The 9181-nt window shown below is 44.9% G+C and overlaps 1 long non-coding RNA gene across 1 annotated transcript in view; it reads left to right on the top strand.

The window, feature by feature from the left end:
• LOC116529328 overlaps nt 1-3389 on the top strand; it is a 20479-nt gene extending 17090 nt beyond the window's left edge. The window contains exons 2-3 of the long non-coding RNA XR_004259461.1: nt 1426-1430; nt 3355-3389. This is a non-coding gene — a long non-coding RNA (uncharacterized LOC116529328). The remainder of the gene's footprint in view (nt 1-1425; nt 1431-3354) is intronic.
• The last annotated feature ends 5792 nt before the right edge of the window (nt 3390-9181 follow it).

The following is a 9181-nucleotide window of genomic DNA, read 5'->3' as shown; positions in this document are numbered from 1 at the left end:
AAAAACGTACAAGAATAGAAAATCTAAAGTCTAAGCGTGGTGGCTCACGTCTATAATCCCCTCACTTTGGGAGGCCAAGGGAGGCGGATCACTTGAGGTCAGGAGTTCGAGATGAGCCTGACCAACATGGTGAAACCCTGTCTTTACTAAAAATACAAAAATTAGCTGAGTGTGGTGGTACATCTTTAATCCCAGCTTCTTAGGAGGCTGAGGCAAGGAGAATCCCTTGAATCTGGGAGGCAGAGGTTTTAGTGAGTCAAGGTCGTGCCGCTGCATTCCAGGCTGGGCAACAGAAGGAGAGCCTGTTTCCAAAAAAGAAAAAGAAAAAGAAAATCTAGAACTGGTTTGGAAGAGAGTTCAGCTATATGACAGTAGTGCTGTTATAGCCAGGGAAAAAATTGGTTCATTTAGTAAATGAGGCTACTGAACTGGTTCTCCATATGGAAGAAAAATAATTGTGAAAGAAGATAATTTGACCCCTATCTGATACCATTTCAAAAAATGGTGTAGGCCAGGCACGGTGGCTCATGCCTGTAATCCCAGCACTTTGGGAGTCCAAGATGGGCAGATTACCCGAGGCCAGGAGTTGGAGACCAGCCTGACCAACAGGGTGAAACCCCCGTCTCTAATAAAAATACAAGAGTCAGCTGGGTGTGGCGGCACATGCCTGTAGTTCCAGCTATTCGGGAGGCCAAGGCCTCAGAATGGCTTGAACCCAGGAGGTGGAGGTTGCAGTGAACCACCCAGGAGGTGGAGGTTGCAGTGAACCAAGATTGTGCCACTGCACTCCAGCCTGGGCAAAAAAAAAAAAAAAAAGATGATTTAAACATTTACATTTAAATGAAAACATAAAATTAAAGAACAAAGATCTTAGAATAAAATAGAAGAGACCTCATGTACAATGAAGGTATAAAGTAGACCTTCCTAACCATAGCAGCAAAACCAGCTATTATAAAAGAAAGAACTTCAGTTAACCCTTGAGCAACACAGGTTTCAACGGCACGGATCAACTTATATGAGATTTTTTTAAATAAACGTATTGAAAAAGTTTTTAGAAATGTGTGACAATTTGAAAAAACAGATGAACAAGCTTAGAAATATCAAAAAAAGAAAATGTTGAGTATGTCATGAATGCATAAAATATGTGTAGAAACTAGCCTACTTTATCATTTACTCTCATAAAATATACAAAAATCTATTATAAAAAGTTAAAAGTGGCCAGGCGCAGTGGCTTATGCCTGTAATCCCAGCACTTTGGGAGGTCAAGGCAGGCGGATCACCTGAGGTCAGGAGTTTGAGACCAGCCTGACCAACATGGAGAAGCCCCATCACTAAAAATACAAAATTAGCTGGGCATGGTGGTGCATGCCTGTAATCCTGGCTACTCAGGAGGCTGAGGCAGGAGAATTGCTTGAACCTGGGAAGTGGAGGTTTCAGTGAGTCGATATTGAGCCATTGCACTCCAGCCTGGTCAATAAGAGCGAAGCTCAGTCTCAAAAAAAAAAAAAGAAAGTTAAAATTTATCAAAACTTACACATACAAATGAAAGGGGAAAAGTTCCCTTGTCCCCTTTGCAGGGCATGCGATGGGGGTGTGGCCGGGTTCTTCAGTGCCCTGCTGTTCAAACCTCTAGGGGAGCAAACAGACGGGCAGGCTTTGGGGCTCCTACCCCACATCAGTGTCTAGAGGTGAATGTTTACAGCTGAAGCCCCAGTGGGCGTGTGTTACAGGGTGCTCTTTTAGTTTTGCTGTTTATAGGCAGCTTGTGTTAGTCAGCTCAATTAGACCCTCTACCTTGTTGCAAGGACAGAGGGCTTTCTGTATCCCAGGGTTTCTTGCCTTGGTGTACCAGAAGAATCAGATCACACATGGGCTTGGAGAATGAGTGCAAGGTTTTGCTAAGTGGAATTAGCTCTCAGCAGATGGGGGAGCCAGAAGAGAGATTGGTTTTCCCCTGGAGTTGGGCCACTTGACAGCCTGGGCTGTCCTCAGACTGCCCCAGCCAAACTCCACAGTGTTCCGCCAGTCAGTGGCCTGTTGGAATGTGAGTGCCAGTGTGTTCCTCTCCAAGTCCAGATGCCTGTATGCTCCTCCACCAATGTGCTCCTCTCAATGTCCAGCTTGCTAGGGTCTCAGGTTGAACTGGTCTGTCACCCAGTCTGGAGTGCAGTGGAGTGATCTCAACTCACTGCAACTTCTACCTCCCAGGTTCAAGTGATTCTCCTGCCTCAGCCTCCCCAGTAGCTGGGATTACTGGCATGTGCCACCATACCCAGCTAATTTTGTATTTTTAGTAGACAGGGTTTCTCCATGTTGGCCAGGATGGTCTGGATCGCTTGACTTCGTGATCCCCCGACTCGGCCTCCCAAAGTGTTGGGATTACAGGCGTGAGCCACTGCGCCCGGCCTGGGTCTCTGATTTTTTTTTCCCCCAGGACAGAGTCTCGCCCTGTCGCCCAGGTTGAAGTGCAGTGGCATGATCTCGGCTCACTGCAACCTCTGCCTCCCAGGTTCAAGCGACTCTCCTGCCTCAGCCTCCCAAGTAGCTGGGATTATAGGCACCTGCCACAATGCTTGGCTAATTTTTGTATTTTTAGTAGACACGGGGTTTCACCATGTTGGCCAGGATGGTCTGGATCTCTTGACCTCATGATCCCTCCACCTCAGCCTCCCAAAGTGCTGGGATTATAGGCATCAGCCATGGTGCCCTGCTGGGTCTCAGGTTTTTATAGGCACAGGATGGGAGTGTGATGGGCCAGAGTGGTCTTGGGAAGTGCAATATTTGGGCACAAGGTAGGAGTGCCTGCCCTCATCTAGGTCTGAGGGGGTGGAGCCCTAGCCAGGGACCATGCCCTTCCTCTACCCCATCCCTTCCCCCTTTCCGTATCATTTAAAGGGATCACGCTCTTCCCTTCCCAGCACTAACATCACAAACACAGACCATACCTGGTGCCATTCACAGTGGAGAGAAATGTAGATAAATGTAAAGATGCAGTACTATGGTAATAATTTTATAGCCAGTTTCTGCTGGTATTATGGTGAGCTTAAGTGTTGCAAGTATCCATTTAAAATGCTGTGTGACACTAACCATCTTTGCATGAGCAGTTCATCTCTTCAGTAAATTGCATATCACAGTAAAAAGTGATCTCTCTTGTGGTGGCTCACGCCTGTAATCCTAGCACTTTGGGAGGCTGAGGTGGGAGGATTACTTGAAGCCAGGAGTTGGAGACCAGCCTGGGCAGCATAGTGATACCCCATATCTCTGTATATTAAAAAAATAGTTTAAAAAATGTGATCTCTTTTATTTTATTTTATTTTTTTGAGATGGAGTTTCGCTCTGTTGCCTAAGCTAGAGTGCAATGGCAGAATCTTGGCTCACTGCAATCTCTGCCTCCCAGGTTCAAGCAAGTCTCCTGCCTCAGCCTCCCAAGTAGCTGTGTTTACAGGCATGTGTCACTATGCTGGGCTAATTTTTTATTTTTAGTAGAGATGGGTTTTTTTCATGTTGGTCAGGCTGGTCTCAAACTCCTGACCTCAGGTGATCCGCCCGCCTTGGCCTCTCAAAGTGCTGAGATTACAGGTGTGAACCACCATGTCCAGCCTCTGGTATGATTTTTTTCTTTTCTTTCCTTTTCCCTTCTTTCCTTCCTTTCTTCCTTCTTTCCTTCCTTCCTTCCTTCCTTCCTCTCTCTCTCTTTCTCCTTCCTTCCTTCCTTTCTTTTCCTTCCTTCCTTCCTTCCTTCCTTCCTTCCTTTCTTTCTCTCTCTCTCTCTCCCCTTCCTTCCCTCCCTCCCTCCATCCCTCCCTCCCTCCCTCCTTCCTTCCTTCCTTCCCTTCTTCCTTCCTTCTTCTTTCTTTTCTTTTCTTTCTTTCTTTCTTTTTCTCTCAAGATGGCGTCTAGCACTGTGGCCCAGACTGGAATGCAATGGTGCAATCTCGGATCACTGCAACCTCCACCTCCTGGGTTCAAACGCTTTTCCTGCCTCAGCCTTCTGAGTACCTGGGATTACAGGCACCCGCCATCATGCCCAGCTAATTTTTTGTATTTTTAGTAGAGATGGGGTTTCACTATGTTGGCCAGGTTGGTCTCGAACCCCTGACCTTGTGATCTGCCCACCTTGGCCTCCAAAAGTGCTGGGATTACAAGCATGAACCACCACACCCAGCCTTTTTTTTTTTTTTTTTTAACTGAACCAGAATACATAGTTCTCATGTATTTTTCATCATGTTTATTGTGAAAGTGTAAACTTGAATGAAACCATGGGACTCATATTAATTATGATGTAATGCTGGAAGTGCTCCCAGGAAGCAGAGAAAAGTCATGACATTACAAGAAAAAGTTGACTTGCTTGATATGTACCACAGATTGAGGTACCAACCTCAATGTACCAACCACATCTCAAGATAAATGAATCCAGTGTGAGGATGATTGTAAAAAAAAAAAAAAAAAAAAAAAAAAAGAAAAGAAAATTTGGGAAACTATTGCTGCTGCTCTGCCTGCAAGTGCAAAACCTTATACTTTTCTTTTTTTTTTTTTTTTCTTTTTTAAGAGATGAAGTTTCACCATGTTGGCCAGCCTGGTCTCGAACTCTTGACCTCAGGTGATCCAGTTGCCTTGGCCTCCCAAAGCGTTGGAATTACAGGCGTGAGCCACCATGCCCAGCCTTCTTCTTTTTTTTTTTTCTTGAAACTCATTCTCTCACCCAGGCTGGAGTGCAGTGGTGTGATCTCAGTTCACTGCAACTTTTGCCACCCAGGTTCAAGCGATTCTCCAGCCTCAGCCTTCTGAGTAACTGGTACTACAGGTGTGTGTCACCATGCCAGGCTCATTTTTGTGTTTTTAGTAGAGACTGGGTTTCACTATGCTGGCCAGGCCTGTCTTGAACTCCTGACCTCAGGTGATCCGCCTGCCTTGGCCTCCCAAAGTGCTGAGATTATAGGTGTGAGCCACCACACCCAGCCCCTTATATTCTTTTTGTGAAATATATATATATATATATTTTTTTTTTTGAGACGGAGTTTCGCTCTTGTTACCCAGGCTGGAGTGCAATGGCGTGCACCACCATGCCCAACTAATTTTTGAATTTTTAGTAGAGACGGGGTTTCACCTTGTTGACCAGGATGGTCTCGATCTCTTGACCTCGTGATCCACCCACCTCGGCCTCCCAAAGTGCTGGGATTATAGGCGTGAGCCACCGCGCCCGGCCCGAAATATTTTTATTTTTGAGACAAGAGTTTCACTCTTTTGCCCAGGCTATAGTGCAATGCTGCGATCTTAGCTCACTGCAACCTCCACCTCCTGGTTCAAGCGATTCTCCTACTTCAGCCTCCTGAATAGCTGGGATCATACAGACACCTGCCACCATGCTCAGCTAATTTTTTGTATTTTTAGTAGAGACAGGGTTTCATCATGTTGGCCAGGCTGGTCTCAACCCCCTGACCTGAGGTGGTCTACCTGCCTTGGCCTCCCAAAGTGTTGGGATTACAGGCATGAGCCAACGCTCCCAGCTGAAATACCTTTTTAAAAAAGGTGAGCAGATTTATTTTATTTAAAAATTTTTTATAGAGACAAGGTCTCCCTGTATTGTCCAGGCTGGTCTTGAACTCCTGGGCTCAAGCAGTCCTTCCACTTCAGCCTCCCACAGGGATTACAGGCATGAGCCACTGTGCCTGACTGATTTAAAAAAATTTTTTTTTGAAACAGAATTTCACTCTTGTTGCCAGGCTGGAGTGCACGATCTCCACTTACCGCAACCTCTGCCTCCTGTGTTCAAGTGATTCTCCTACCTCAGCCTCCTCAGTAGCTGGGAATACAGGTGTGCTCCACCACGCACAGCTAATTTTGTATTTTTAGCAGAGACGGGGTCTCTCCATGTTGGTCAGACTGGTCTCAAACTCCCAACCTCAGATGATCCACCTGCCTTGGCCTCCCAAAGTGCTGGGATTACAGGCATGAGCCATCAAATTTTTTTTATCTTTGAAATACCTTTTCATCTCGTATTGAAATTACAGCTTTCAGGCCAGCCATGGTGGCTCACGCCTGTAATCCCAGCACTTTGGGAGACTGAGACAAGCAGATTCCCTGAGGTCAGGAGTTTGAGACTAGCCTGACCAACATGGTGAAACTCTATCTATACTAAAGAAAAATGAAAAACATTAGCCGGGTCTGGTGGGGCATGCCTGTAAGATCAGTTACTTGGGAGGCTGAGGCAGGAGAATCACTTGAACTTGGGAGGTGGAGGTTGCAGTGAGCCAAGATTGTGTCATTGAATTCCAGTCTGGGCAACAAGAGCAAAACTCAAAAAAATTCCAAAGAAAGAAACAAAGAAAGAAAATACAACTTTTATGTGAGTGTAGGATTTCTATATTAAAGGCCTACTGGCTAGGCACAGTGGCTCATGCCTGTAATCCTAATACTTTAGGAGGCCTAGGCAGGAGGATTACTTGAGGCCAAGAGTTCAAGACCAGCCTGAGCAACATAGCAAGACCCTGTCTCTAGAATTAAAACAATATACAAAATTGAAAGAGAAAAAGAAAGGCATACCTATAGACAAATATGATTTGAGAAAAAGCAAAATTACTATATGACAATTTAAAGCAAAAAGAAGGTGAAGGATCTACCACTGGAGAATTTAATGCCAACCAAAGATGGTTTGACAATTTTAGAAAGAGGTTTGGCTTAAAAAACGGCTAGGTGTGGTGGCTCATGCCTGTAATCCCAGCACTTTGGGAGGCCGAGGTGGGCAGATCACCTGAGGTCAGGAATTGAGACCAGCCTGGCCAACCACTTCTCTACTGGAAATACAAAAAATAAGCCAGGTGTGCTGGTGGGTGCCTATAATTCCAGCTGCCCAGGAAGCTGAGGCAGGAGAATTGCTTGCATCTGGGAGTTGGAGGGCGCAGTGAGCCAAGATTGCGCCATTTCACTCTAGCCTGGCCGACAGAGGAAGATTCCATCTAAAAAAAAAAAAAAAAAGTCAAGATAATGAGAAGTAACCTCTGCCAGCCAAGAGGCAGCAGATGAGTTTCCAGATGCTCCTCTGGAGCTTCCAAATACTTGGCCAATGATTTTATTGGCCAAGTACAGTGGCTCATGTCTGTAATCCCAGCACTTTGGGAGGTCAAGGTGGGTGGATCACTTGAGCCCAGGAGTTTGAGAGCAACACAGTGAGACCCTGTATCTAAGGAAAAAAATTAAAAAATTAACCAAGTGTGGAGGCACACATGTGTAGTCCCAGCTACTCAAGAGGCTGAAGCAGGAGGGTATCATGAGCCCAGGAGTTTGAGGCTGCAGTGAGCTGTGATTGAACCACTACACTCCAGCCTGGGTGACAGCAAGACCCTGTCTCTCTCACAAAGAAAAAAAAAATCATTGAGCAGAAAAGGCATCTGCCTAAACACAGTTTGAATATAGATGAAAGTTCCATATTCTGGGGGAAAAAATGCTGCAAAGTACATTTATTAGTAAGTAAGAGAAGTGAGCAGCAGGATTTAAGGCAGGAAGAGATAGGCTAACTCTACTGATTTGTGCAAACACTGCTGGGTTTGTGATTAGGACTTCCTTTATCTATAAAGGTGCCAATCCCCAAACCTTGAAGGGAGAAAGTAAACACCAGCTGCTGGTCTTTTGGTTATACAACAAAAACCCTTTTCCTAGATTGATTCCATTGATGTTTCGTCCCTGAAGTCAGGAAGTAATTTGCCAGTAAGGGACTGCCTTTTAAAATTCTTTTCATGGCTGCGCGTGGTGGCTTACGCCTGTAATCCAAGCACTTTGGAGGCCAACGCGGGCGGATCACCTGAGGTCAGGAGTTCGAGACCATCCTGACCAACATGGTGAAACTTCTTTAAAAAAATAAAAATAAAATTCTTTTCATATTGGACAGTGCGCCTGGACACCCAGAACACCATGAGTTCAACATCGAAGCGGACCAGATGGTCTATTTGCCCTCAAGCATACTGTCTGTAATTCAGCTTTTAGATCAGCGCTCATAAGGACCCTGAAGGCTCATTTGACATGCAGTATGCTATGGAAAGTATCGTCAATGCTGTGGAAGAGAGCACGGATAGAGAGAACATCATGAAAGTCTGGAAGGATTCCACCACTGAAGATACCATCGTTATTACATAAAAAAACCATGAAAGCCATCAAGCCACGAACAATAAATTCCTGCTGGAACAAAACTGTGTCAAGATGTTATACATGACTTTACAGGATTTATAACAGAAGCAGTCAAAGAAATAATGAAAGAACTTGTGCATATGGCAAAAAAAGGTGAAAGGTAAAGGATTTCAAGATACAGATATTGGAGAAATTCAAAAGCTAATAGACATTGTACCAGAGGAATGAACAGAAGCCTTGATGGAGATGAGTGCTTCTGAACCAGTGCTAGACAATGAGGAAGAAGACATGGAAGAAGTAATCCCAGAAAACAAGCTGACATTAGACAGTTTGGAAGAGGGGAGACTGCCTTTGGCTTCTGGGTTTTTTATTTTTTCATTTTTTGATTTTAGAAACAGGGCCTTACTCTGTCACCATCCAGGCTGGGATACATGGCACAATCAGAGCTCACTGGAGCCTCAAACTGCTTGTCACAAGGGATTCTCTGGGCTCAACGTTCTGAATAGCTAGGACTGCAGGCTACAGGTGCATGCCATCATGCCCAGCTAATCTTTTTTTTTTTTTTTTTTGGTAGAGACAGAGTCTCACTATGTTGCCCAGGCTGGTCTTGAACTCTTAGCCTCAAGTGATCTTCTTGCCTCAGCCTCCCAAAGTGCTGAGATTACAGGCATGAACCACCATAGTTGGCCCTGCCTTTGACTTCTTTTATGACATGGACTCTTCCATGATATGGTCACTGAAATGAAAGCAAATGGTGGAAAAAGGATTGGTACTATATAGAAACAATGTCAGAGAAATGAAAAGCCAAAAGTCAGACAGACAGATATTAAAATTTATTTCTAGGAAGTTTCAATGAGCGTGCCCGCATCTCCTGCCTCCCCTTCCACCTCCTCTGTTTTCCCTCTGCTGCCCTTGAACAGCAATACGAACTCCTCTTCCTTCTCCTCTTCAGCCTACTCAACATGAAAATGTTTATGATGATCCACTTCCACTTAATGTACAGTAAGTATAGTTTTTCCGCCTTATTGTTTACTGTTTTTTTTTTTTTTTTTTTTTTTTT

Source organism: Sapajus apella, unplaced genomic scaffold (assembly GCF_009761245.1).
Source record: "Sapajus apella isolate SASKATOON/1434 unplaced genomic scaffold, GSC_monkey_1.0 scaffold62, whole genome shotgun sequence".
Lineage (NCBI taxonomy): Eukaryota > Metazoa > Chordata > Mammalia > Primates > Cebidae > Sapajus > Sapajus apella.
Note: the sequence above shows the minus strand (reverse complement) of the source record. Positions and strands in the feature narration are given on the sequence as shown.